Below are 12,500 nucleotides of genomic sequence, written 5' to 3'. Positions count from 1 at the left end.
TTCTTTTGCTACATACAGGTATTCAGGTTTGCCTGTTTTAGTTGAGAATGTAGTCTTACTGTGATGGGGGAATTTGGCACATATGACAACACTCATTTCAAAGTGCCACACTTTAGATAATGGAGGTCTGACATTGACTTGAGAATTTGTATATATGGAAATGGTCAGGGTCAAAGGCATACTGGGTGGTTAAACTTGTCAAGCACTCACTGCTCCACTTACCCCCACGCATTAAAATAAGGCTTAATTAATTTTGGGTCTTCATTATGGTCGTAATCAACATTCAATATTTTAAAACACGGTATTAACATTCTTTCTGTGTATTTCTTTCTTTTGTAGATCCTGAGAACTATTGCCATTGAATATGATGTCACATAAAAACGGTATGCTGAACAAGATATATAAGTTATTGCAGATAATATTTCAATTAGGAGCAAACTGTGCCAACAAAACTAGTTATTGCATTATTGTTCTTCTAAAATAAATTCCTAAAATGTCGCAAAGAAGATTAAATTATAAGGATGATTCTAAAATACGAAGATGAAAAAGTGTCTAACAAAAGCTGCTTTTGCTATAAATATCAACAAATGTGTACATGGTAAGAGTCAGGTATCATTGACACTCGCGATCATAGTTAGAGTGGACCTTTTAAAGTAATACCAAAGGCTGTTAAGCTGGTGTGTTTTATTATATTTAGTGACTGCCAAATATGTCATGCCCTTCGTCTCTCCCTCAAAAATGTTAAAAGTTGAGAATAATTTTACAATAAAATAATAAAACCAATATCATGCCCATCTATACATAGAAAGCGTTTTTTTCTTTATAGCAGAACACACGATGAAGCGTGCACGCGATCTTGAAGGGGAAAGAGCAATCGTTCCTCGTCGGTGGTGGCGCTGGCTGCAACACGTTCCTTACGCCGCGATCGCGAGTAGAAACCAGTGGGACCATATAATACAACTGGCACAGTTACATGGGATTAATATTATTCCACATATCTTTCATATCGAAAATATCACCAAACTAGCACTTTATTCTAAGCTTGATTCAACATGGGATAGATGCTTGAAAACACCTTGGATGATGACGTCACTATTGTTTACACGACATTATAAAGACATAATTGAATTCTGATCTTCTTTGTAGCTAAATGATATAAGTGATTTTAATTGTATGAAATAAGAGTTTCTAAATATTTTTTTATTGGTCCTAAATTTAAAAAAATGAACTCGGAGATGCATTGTGGTTAACGCTTGTATTAACCTGGCCCAGTCCATGGGAATTCTTAATTTCTCTAGTGCACAATGACCAGAACTCATAATAAAATGACATCAAATTGGAAAGTTATAATTGGATAAAAGCAACAATTACAATCTCTCGAAGAACTTTTGTTGGTCTTATTTTAATACTCGACTTTACTGAAACTGTAACGTTTATCCCCATTTGCAGGTGATTTGGACTGAAGCATTAAGAAAACAGTTTACTTGAAAGAGACCGTGCTGTGAATTTATTTCCAGTATTACGTCATTCAGTCACTGCAAATAGCAAATATAATCACTTATTATATTGCGTAATGCATTTTATATACTTATCTAGAGTAACATACGTTCCCGATGCGCCTAACCGCTACTCTCGGACTGTCAATCAATTTATGAAACATCGCACCGAAAAAGACTTAACCTGACCTAAAATGGTATATTACTAATACTATGCATCTTATGGGTTTTCTGCTTGTCAACTAAATAAACTCAAACATTATAACTATGCAATTATTTATCAATCTACTAGAAATACTTTCTAATCCAATATTATTCTCAGAGTACATGCACCTTTTTATGATACTGACGGTATATGTGTTTTTCTTACAGTCTTTGTTTCGAGGGACATCTTGGTTCAATTTCCATTTAAGGCCACCCCTTTCACGACTGGTCTTGGAATGAACATAAGACCACTCAAAGCGACTATGGTATTGAGAAATTTATTTCAAACGATTACACAATAGTCATAGCTGTCGTCCGCTGCCAACACTTATTTACGTTTTAGGTGATCTTTGTCGCAAGAGGGCGTGATTGAATGAATATGAATGAATATCCTCTCAATTTATTTTTCTAATGACAGCTTTAAAAATACACTGATTGCGCATGGACACATGTGAACTATTTTTCTGAACATTGCAGTGAATTTAGGTTTAATCTAATCGCGCTACTGTTTTATGCAGGGCACCCAAATCTTTTATTTTACAATGCGTTAGTCTGTCATGTTCTCATTCGCTAATGTCTCAGGTATTTTCAAATTTGTTCCCACTATAACTATGGATGAAACAATTTGTAAGATATTGTTCATTAGTGCACAACGATTTGTATTTATACGATTGGCATTGTTGTGTTGTGTAAGAATAGCTCACATTGTGTTAGCGAGTAACACGCAAACCTTCCCTGAATTACAGCAAACAAATTTATTTATTTATTTATTTATTTATTTATTTATTTATTTATTTATTTATTTATTTATTTATTTATTTATTTATTTATTTATTTATTTATTTATTTATTTATTTATTTATTTATTTATTTATTTATTTATTTATTTATTTATTTATTTATTTATTTATTTATTTAACCCACGCAACCAGATCGATGAGTTCCGAATGTATTATCACAACACGAATTGTAACGGTGTCTACCTATGCACATTTTAGTAGGATAGGTTCAGAAGGTTATCTCATTACATATGTACGTAAGATGCATTGAAATTCACAACACAAATACATATTAGACACAATATATCTGTCATTTCAATTTATTAAACTTTTCGTACATAAACAGTTCCATTAGGTTGTCCTGGTGTTGTAATTTCGGGTTAATATCAAAACCTTCCTTCTGTAATGATTGATAACTACAGCATACAGGAGGACAAAGCACAGTACGAAGGTTGAGTGGGAGGGGCGTTGCAGAGGCAGTATGGCTTAGAAGGAAATAAGTTGTTATAACAACGTAATCTCAATATCAGATTGCGGTATGCTGGTTGTCAAACTGGATTACATTAACTGTTGATTGTGCGGGTTGTTATTTGATTGCTTCTACGGTTAAAAGAGGATGTTATTGCGCTAATGGTCCCTAAGTGCATAAAAGGTCATTCCGTATAGAGAAATTCACATCCTTTATTAAGACAAATGTTTCCAAATGTTGTCAGTTTCCCGGACAGACTTAACGACAGTAATTAGACATGTCCGCCGGTGTTAAGCGTTTTGTGACAGGGAACGTTGGGCCATCTGATTTGATTAAAGTAGACAAAGTGAAATTAATTAAAGTTGCTGAGTGAAATTAATTGGGTTTACACCTGATACAATGCTATCTTAAATGTGGTATAAAATCACAAGACATATTGGTCACTCTACATTATACGGTTAAAAAGACACAGTACAGTCGGATTTATGCAATATTCAACGACTTGCATCCGCTATGGATTTGTACTATATATCATATAGTCCATCCCTATTTAAAAAAATAAAATGTTACGCTGTTACGTAAGAATCGATGAATAAAATATACAGAACATTGTAGTAGAGATTCATACGTATTTCTCATGAGATCCACAATATCTGATTAGACAACACGTGTTTCTGTGGTTTCATACTATACAAAATAACTACGTGGCTACATTATTGGATTAAAGATCAATTTTCAACATTATAATATTTGTTGTGTATGTGGAATATATAGCTACAAGGGAAAAATAGCTAGGACCTTCAAATTTTCCCATGTGACTAACATCACCTGTCCACATATTCAGACACAAAATGTCAAATGTCAAGGTTACAACATGTGTTTAAGTATATTTACCATATAACTACTAGGAATAAGCGGCTTTCAAAGTTGCTACACGTGATTCATGCGAGTCAAGACCTGGATAAAATTTTAGATCACACGTTCAATTCTCACAGTGCGCGTATATATATATATATATATATATATATATATATATATATATATATATATATATATATATATATATATATATATATATATATATATATATATACCGTACTCGACAGGGTTAGCGCTCAGAGGTCTCAACTCAGAAAATCACGATTTTGTAGGGGTGGGCGCATACCCGAGCACCCCCTCAAAAAAGAGTACAAATGAAAATTTTGATTCATCAAGTGACAGATTACGTCTTTGAGGGAAAATCAAATTACTAAATTAATTTGCGTCGTCATTGATTTTCACAATGAAGAAACAGAAATGATCACAAAAATATGCACATTTTATTAGAATATTAATTACGTACCACCATAATTTATGGAATTAAAAACATTTGAGTCTTTTGGAACACAGTCGAAGTCAAAATTGTCATATTATTTCCACTGACGAAGTTGTTGGATCGTACGCAAACTCTCGATGAAAATCACTTTCCGCCATGATGCGATTGCAGATTTGACCTACAGCAGCGTCGTTTGACCTAATGGGTCAAAGTTGGTTATTAACTAATCAGAATGCTGTGTTGTACTGACGCAATTCTTCGGAAATTCCCGAAGACTTTCCGGTAACGCAATGCGGAAGTGAATAATCAATGTCGAAGTACGATCTGTTGGAATTGATTTCAGCGAATAAACGACATGGTTTTTCCAAAAAACTAGTAACTAGCCATTTTTGAGAATTAGACTGAATATGGCATGAAATATGTATCGCATTTTACTTGTATTAACAGGTCATTGTCGAAGCGTAGTTTACGCACGGTTACCGTGTTCTACGCATTCACAACATGTTCACAGCGGTCGATGTTCACGCTGTATCATATAAAAACGATTACCAAGATTCGTTACGCAAGACCATGTTTTAAATTAGTTGCATTTTGAATATATATATATATATATATATATAAGCGGAACTGATAGAGCCTTCAAACTTGGCACACATGTTTTCCTTGCAACTAGCATGACGGTCAAATAAAATATATGTGTACCTTAAAGGAAGACAAACTGAGTTGCCAGGATTTTTTGTTCGGTATCTAAACCTTATCATTTGGCTGGTTTTGAAATTATCGCAACTAATATCTCCAACTGGACACATTTTAGGTCCTCTTAATCATGAAACAGAAAAAGAAAGACCATATGAGGTATTTGTCAGAAACTGCCTTCAAAAAACATAAAGCTATAAATGTTACTTCTCATGTACAGTTATACATCGCAACGGGAAATTGATTTCCCACCCTCGTAACAATAATAAATTTAGCTCAAATGAGGTCCCTATGCATTTGATGAACGAGGTCTACCATTTTGCATGTGATTTGCAATGGCTCCACGCAAAAGTCACACAGATAATTTGACCCTAACTCTAAGACCATAATATCCGGCGAAACCCGGCTCACCACACCAAGGTCAAAGGTTACCAGCGACGATACCGTTCGTCCACCAACACCATGGAAATAAATATTCATTTGACTCAAATCGAACGTTGGTGACACATTATATTGCTGTTGGTTCTCATGCACAAAAGTTTTGAGTCGTCTTACAAACGAGTGTCCTAAAATAAGAACCGTTGGTTTTTTGGCCGCGCACATCCTTCGCCTTACACGTAATAAAATGGCGGTCGAATTAAGCAGACGAAACCGCCGCAGACTACAAATTCAAAACGCTTCTAGGAATGAAATTCAAATGATATGCCACACCAAACCACCTTCATTCAAATATTGGATGTATTAAGGTTGATAAATATACCAAGTGAAGCGGAGATCAATAGAACATGAATATTATTTCCACAATTTACCACACTAAGAAAGACCACTTACATTTCTGTTGTGACGCCTTGAAGATGGAGTGACGTCACACCTCGTGCAACAAGAAGTGACATAACATTACGCACATCAGCCCCATTGATGGCGCACTATCGCTTGAGTTCCAGACACAAAGCCTATTGCTTCCGCAATATGTTATATCCAATGTTAATACACTATTCATATACATCGCGTCTCTTGTGACGTCAAAATGACGTATGGGTGAAGGTTATGTCATTGAACTCGACTGTCAGAGTCGTTTGCCATCTTGTAGTGTACAGTAATATTTCTCGAAAACATAATCCTAGTTAATTCAAGACTGGCTAACTGCACATTAAAACGATATCAACGCTCTGAACGACCTTTGTAACATTCCTTTCTGTTATACCAAAGCCTCATCGACAGAGAGCGCGATATTTAGAGTTTCGCAGCAGAAACTCAAATGGAAAAGTTTCCAGAACGCCTGCTTTGACAGGTATTATGATCTCGTGGGCTAATACGTTTAATCGTTACACAAATGATCCTAAAAGGTCCCGGTAGCAATTATCCACTGCAGACTGACTAACAATGGCTACTTACGATGGCTCGTATTGACATGTGACGGATGTCACATGCAGAGCAGGATGTACTAATGTATTTTCAAGTACCTGACACCATTTAGTGGCTATATGTCTGGCGTTCAATTATCTCTTACTCGCTGACCATTTATTCTACAGTCGCTCCGTGTCTGACAGCTGTCGTTAGTTAAGTTTATGCTATGGGTCGTCTTGGTTAAGAATATCTTCAAAATGTGCTTCCGTGATTTGTTGTTTAACATCATGACTGATGTACATCAACAATATAATGTATAACTAATTTTTACGTGTGCATCACGGAGCTTGGATCGTTTGTTATTATTTGTGTTTCTATGTAATTTGAAGATGCTTTCTAGATAAGAACATGTACAACATATATGTACATTGGTTCGATAAAACATTTTAATACGCACATGTACTGGTTATTTGATATGTAGAATGGGTTTGGTAATGTGTGTTGGGCTTATTGGTGAGTGTCTTGGGTTTAGCAATGTGTGTTGGGCTTACTGGTAAGTGTCTTGGGTTTAGTAGTGTGTGTTGGGTTTACTGGTAAGTGTCTTGGGTTTAGTAGTGTGTGTTGGGTTTACTGGTGAGTGTCTTGGGTTTAGTAGTGTGTGTTGGGCTTACTGGTAAGTGTCTTGGGTTTAGTAGTGTGTGTTGGGTTTACTGGTAAGTGTCTTGGGTTTAGTAGTGTGTGTTGGGTTTACTGGTGAGTGTCTTGGGTTTAGTAGTGTGTGTTGCGTTTACTGGTGAGTGTGTTGAGTTTAGTAATGTGTGTTGGGTTTACTGGTGAGTGTCTTTGGTTTGTTTGTGTGTGTTGGATTTCCTGGTGAGTGTCTTGGGCTTAGTAGTGTGTGTTGGGTTTACTGGTGAGTGTCTTGGGTTTAGTAGTGTGTGTTGGGCTTACTGGTGAGTATCTTAGGTTTAGTAGTGTGTGTTGGGTTTACTGGTGGGTGTCTTAGGTTTAGTAGTGTGTGTTGGGTTTACTGGTGAGTGTCTTGGGTTTAGTAGTGTGTGTTGTGTTTACTGGTGAGTGTCTTGGGGTTAGTGTGTGTTAGGTTTACTGGTGAGTGGCTAGGCTTCAGTAGTGTGTGTTGGGTTTACTGGTGAGTGTCTCGGGTTTAGTAGTGTGTGTTGGGTTTACTGGTGAGTGTCTCGGGTTTAGTAGTGTGTGTTGGGTTTCCTGCTGAGTGTCTTGGCTTTAGTAGTGTGTGTTGGGTTTACTGGTAATTGTCTTGGGTTTAGTAGTGTGTTTGGTTTACTGGTGAGTGTCTTGGGTTTAGTAGTGTGTGTTGGGCTTACTGCTGAGTATCTTAGGTTTAGTAGTGTGTGTTGGGTTTACTGGTGGGTGTCTTAGGTTTAGTAGTGTGTGTTGGGTTTACTGGTGAGTGTCTTGGGTTTAGTAGTGTGTGTTGTGTTTACTGGTGAGTGTCTTGGGTTTAGTAGTGTGTGTTATGTTTACTGGTGAGTGTCTTGGCTTTAGTAGTGTGTGTTGGGTTTACTGGTGAGTGTCTCGGGTTTAGTAGTGTGTGTTGGGTTTACTGGTGAGTGTCTCGGGTTTAGTAGTGTGTGTTGGGTTTCCTGCTGAGTGTCTTGGCTTTAGTAGTGTGTGTTGGGTTTACTGGTAATTGTCTTGGGTTTAGTAGTGTGTTTGGTTTACTGGTGAGTGTCTTGGGTTTAGTAGTGTGTGTTGGGTTTACTGGTGAGTGTCTTGGGTTTAGTAGTGTGTCTTGGGTTTAATGGTGACTGCCTTAGTTCTAGTAATCATGTTTCGAATGATCATGATGGTGACCACGTTGGCTTGAGGTGTGTGCATGTTGGGTGTAGTGGTAACATCTTGGCCTTAATTTTGGAATTTCGGGGGTTTAGTGGTGAGTACATTGGACAAGTGGTGGGCGTTCATGTCTAGTAATGAGCGTACATTGTTGATCGTCTTGGGTCCAGTGATAAGAATGTTGAATCCAGTGGCAAGCATGTTGGCGTCTTAAATCGAGTGATGAGAATGTTCAATCCAGTGTCGAGCGTGTAGAAGAGCGGTTTGGGTTTGACGATGGGCACGTTGAGTTTAATGGTATCTAGTTTAGTGGATGTGTCCAGTGGGAGGGAATTGTTTTTCAGTGGCGAGGGAGTTTGGTTTAGCAGTTAGTGCGTTGTGTTTAGTAGTGGAAGTACGTGCACTGCCCTTTAAATACACTTTACTATTGGGTTATGAAAAAACGGCCGTATGACACAAATACCACAATTAATATAAGGAAAATATTTTTTTCAATATATTCACTTTCACTTTTGCCTATTTCTTGTTATTTTCTGTTTATTTGAACGAAACATACTGAATAATGAACATGACGCTGCATGACGTCTGTGATGCGATCGACCTACGCGCTGCAGTACAATAACAGTTGATCCATTTTACTTTGGTAACTAGGAGGGGAAAATCCCCCACACTGACAATTACGCAGCATGCGCGCATGGATACAGGTTTAAAAGCACAAATCAGACTCACCATTACCTTCGTTATTCATATGCCCCTAGGCAAGAACTTTGGACATCTTAAAGAGGCAAGTGACTTATGATTTGTATATGGTAAGTTAGAGCAGTAATAACACAAATCATGCTGACCTTGATTATTATCATAATAACACGCTCCAATCTGTATCGCACTCGCAATATACATCATATCAACGGAAGTAGACTGTGATGTCAAAATCCCAAGTTCCCATGCTATACGTAATCGTAGATCATGTGACAATTCTGCAAAATCACAAGCAATTCCTCCACACTGATGTTCAAATTGTGAATTACCCATCTTTTTCCGGAAAACCCCGACTTCGTTTTATTTATAAAACTCCGCCAATAAAATAAAACACGCTGAATTCATTATGCGTTTTGTGTCAGGTCGGGTCATGTTAGAAGCATCAGCGCAGAGATCTGGTCAGTGGGGATTTTACCGTCCACACTATAACCGGCCTTACCGTGGAATCAAGACAAGAAACTAAATAATCGAGAGTACATGGTCTCTTTTTAGGTCAAATCAATCATTTTGTGATGTGAAAAAATGACAAAGCACGGACGATATAACAAATAATTATGTTTTGATTAGTAACATTAAATGCATATGTAACATCATCTCCTGTTTGCGGCCGGGAGAGTCTGTTTCAAACCGGAACAACCGGCCCCGAATAGTCGCAGTGCATTAGTGGTAATAATTATTGCACATACTAAGTTAGATATAAGCGTAATTTGATGACCCGTAATAAATAATGATTTGTTTGTTTGTTTAAATGAAATTATTTCAATAAAATACAAACATAATTTAACATAATGTGCTGTCCACATTTGATAAAAACGCAGTTAAAATACTAAAAGAGCTTTCGCTTTCGTTATTTGGTTTTCAAATGTTGGATATGCCCTATACTACTCTCTGGAATGCGATCATGTTATTGGTATAAGAAGCCATATTTTATCCGAATCGACAACAATCAGCACGGATTCATATGAAAAATACGGGGATTATTAATTGATTATAAATTAATTTAGAGCGTTAATTTAAAGTCACTGACAACATTACCATACTGTCTTCTTCTGTCTGAGCGAAAGCAAAATCCAGTTTCCTGTGTGCAACGTGGGTTTTAATCTCATGTATAGATAATCGCATAATACATATAGCTATACATCTAAAACAGTTTTAGTTCTTACGTTTCTATGCTTTTTTATATGTTTGATAAGTAATGCTGTGCCAATATTCACATTTGTCAGTGTATAACGGGTGCACTATGCTATATCTGTTCTAAATATGATTAAAAATCCACTTGTTATAATGACAAATATTGACAGGTCATTGTTTACGTTTAGACAGTTTTGTTTTCCTGTAGAGAAAACTGACCATTTTTATTTCCCTTCCCTGTTTTCATAGTAATATATCTCGTATAATATAATAATATAACTCGTATCAATAGAATGGACTTAGCTAGTCAGTTTTAATGAAATTGAATTTGTCTGATTATATTTTAACCACAAAGTTGGCTCATCTTGTATAACTACTCCCTAGCAGCAATGTTTAGCTTATGGAACAGGAGAGGATGTAACAGTGGTGTTGACATAGCTTTATTTTCAGTTTCACTAAGGTGTTAATTGGGTAGAGAATTACAACTAAGGTTACATGAAAGGGATACCCACAGTAGCATGTCACTGTTTTCTAAAGTCTATGGTTTTACCACCAATTGGTGTGGAAATACACGTGGTACGAAACAGCCAGTGAACGGAGGACACTGATCACGTCCTATATTTACCCAGTACATCTTCGTTTCCAATTTCTTTTCGCTATCACCATGACAGGGAAAGCGACGGCGGGAACGATAAGCCATTTTCAGTACAGTTTTGTTTATCTGCTGTAAACCATTTAAGGACGCAACCAGGGTCATTTTAATTAATAGATCTATAATTGAATCAGTCTCTCTCTGCCACTGTGGCTTGATGACCTTTTCACAATGGTCTGGCAAAATGAACAAAATACTGCCCTCTAGCGACGCAAATATGTGAAATAATAAAAATAGCGTTTTTGAGAAATATATTCTATTCAAAAAAAGACGAACGACTTCAAAATCAAAATCAAATACAGGTTCCTATGCAATCACACAGGCTTTACATAGCGAACGAACACGACCAACAATATGTGTTTTACTGTAAACCCATTTTTTAATCACTTTTGCTATTTTCGCTAATAAGTGAATATTTATAAGTATATACTGTCTGGATACATTTTTGAAGAAAATAAAAAAAATATATATTTAAATGCGGGAGGGTCGTCACCTACGCACGCGCTTGTTTGTAAACAATGACACGCTATGTCCATCTGACGCATGCGCAGGTGACAACCCCACCCCGCATTAAAATACAATTACATTTTTTTGTGTAACCCTTGTTCAGAAGATTCTCCAAAATGAACATCTGTATTGCAAATACCTTAGTAAGTGTTCTTCTTTATCCAAGCTTTCAGATTATGTATTTATCGATGTATTTATTCATTAGCCAATCTCATTATCTGTAGATCAACAACTTCAAAATTGAATATTTTCAACGAATGACTCATTTAAAAGAACATCAACGAAACAAACATTTGTAAAGCTCGATTTCAGAGAACGGGAATCAAGGTTGTCACGATATATTTTATGTTTGCACCCACTGTCACCAGACACAGTCAAAGTATGCACGAAGACAGTACAGCTAGAGTATCGATGCGCGGCGTACTGTCTGAGTGCATACTTTGAGGTATTCTCGTAATAACCCTAATATTATACATCTTTTCCTTCCAGGATACATCATGAGAATGTCGATATTAAAAATGTTTAGAACAGAATCAGCGAACTTTATTTTGTGTAGTCCGGTCAAACTCTAGTGTATATGGTAGGATGAAAATACCCAGTAAAATATCGCAAAATTACGTCACGCTGTAACTTAGGGCGTTACGGTGACAGATATTATTTTTCATCCATTATACATGGATTTCAGTTTGTTTCAAGTCTTGCTCAAACGTGTTGAAATTAAAATATGTAAATTGTTACGATAGCTTATATTAAAAAATGTTCCATTTGTTCAATGATAGGATGAACCAACCTTCTTAGTTATTTGTCGCAAGCTAACGCTTTTATCGCTGTGAAGGCAGTCCAATATTGTCGGAACATGGTATTTAAAAAAAGATTCAATTAGAAGCATTGGTTGGACTGTCTGAATAATACACCATCGACCACATGGACAGCAAAATAGCGAACACACAATTAGATATGAAAACAACACTCATACATAAAACTGTACGTCAACAGACTGCCTGCATAATTTACCATCGACCGTATGGACAACAACATGGCGAACACACAATTAGCTATGAAAACAACACTCATGCACAGAACAGTAGGTTTGATAAAATCCGCTTTAGACATTCACAATATTGTCGAAACGTTATAGTGAATGAAGGTCAGCTTAAAAGTCTGAGAATTCGTCGAACTGCCTGTATATTTTCCAAACAACCATGTAGCAAAATAGGATATACATAAATAAACAACATCACTTAAAAAAACCCAGTGAGTTGGGTTCAATGAGTGAGAGATAGGCAAATGAAAACAAGGCGCTCTAGACGTTTTGCCGGGAAAAATC

This window comes from Saccoglossus kowalevskii, chromosome 5 (genome assembly GCF_978046115.1).
Source record: "Saccoglossus kowalevskii chromosome 5, keSacKowa6.1, whole genome shotgun sequence".
In the NCBI taxonomy this organism is placed as follows: Eukaryota; Metazoa; Hemichordata; class Enteropneusta; family Harrimaniidae; genus Saccoglossus; species Saccoglossus kowalevskii.
Note: the sequence above shows the minus strand (reverse complement) of the source record.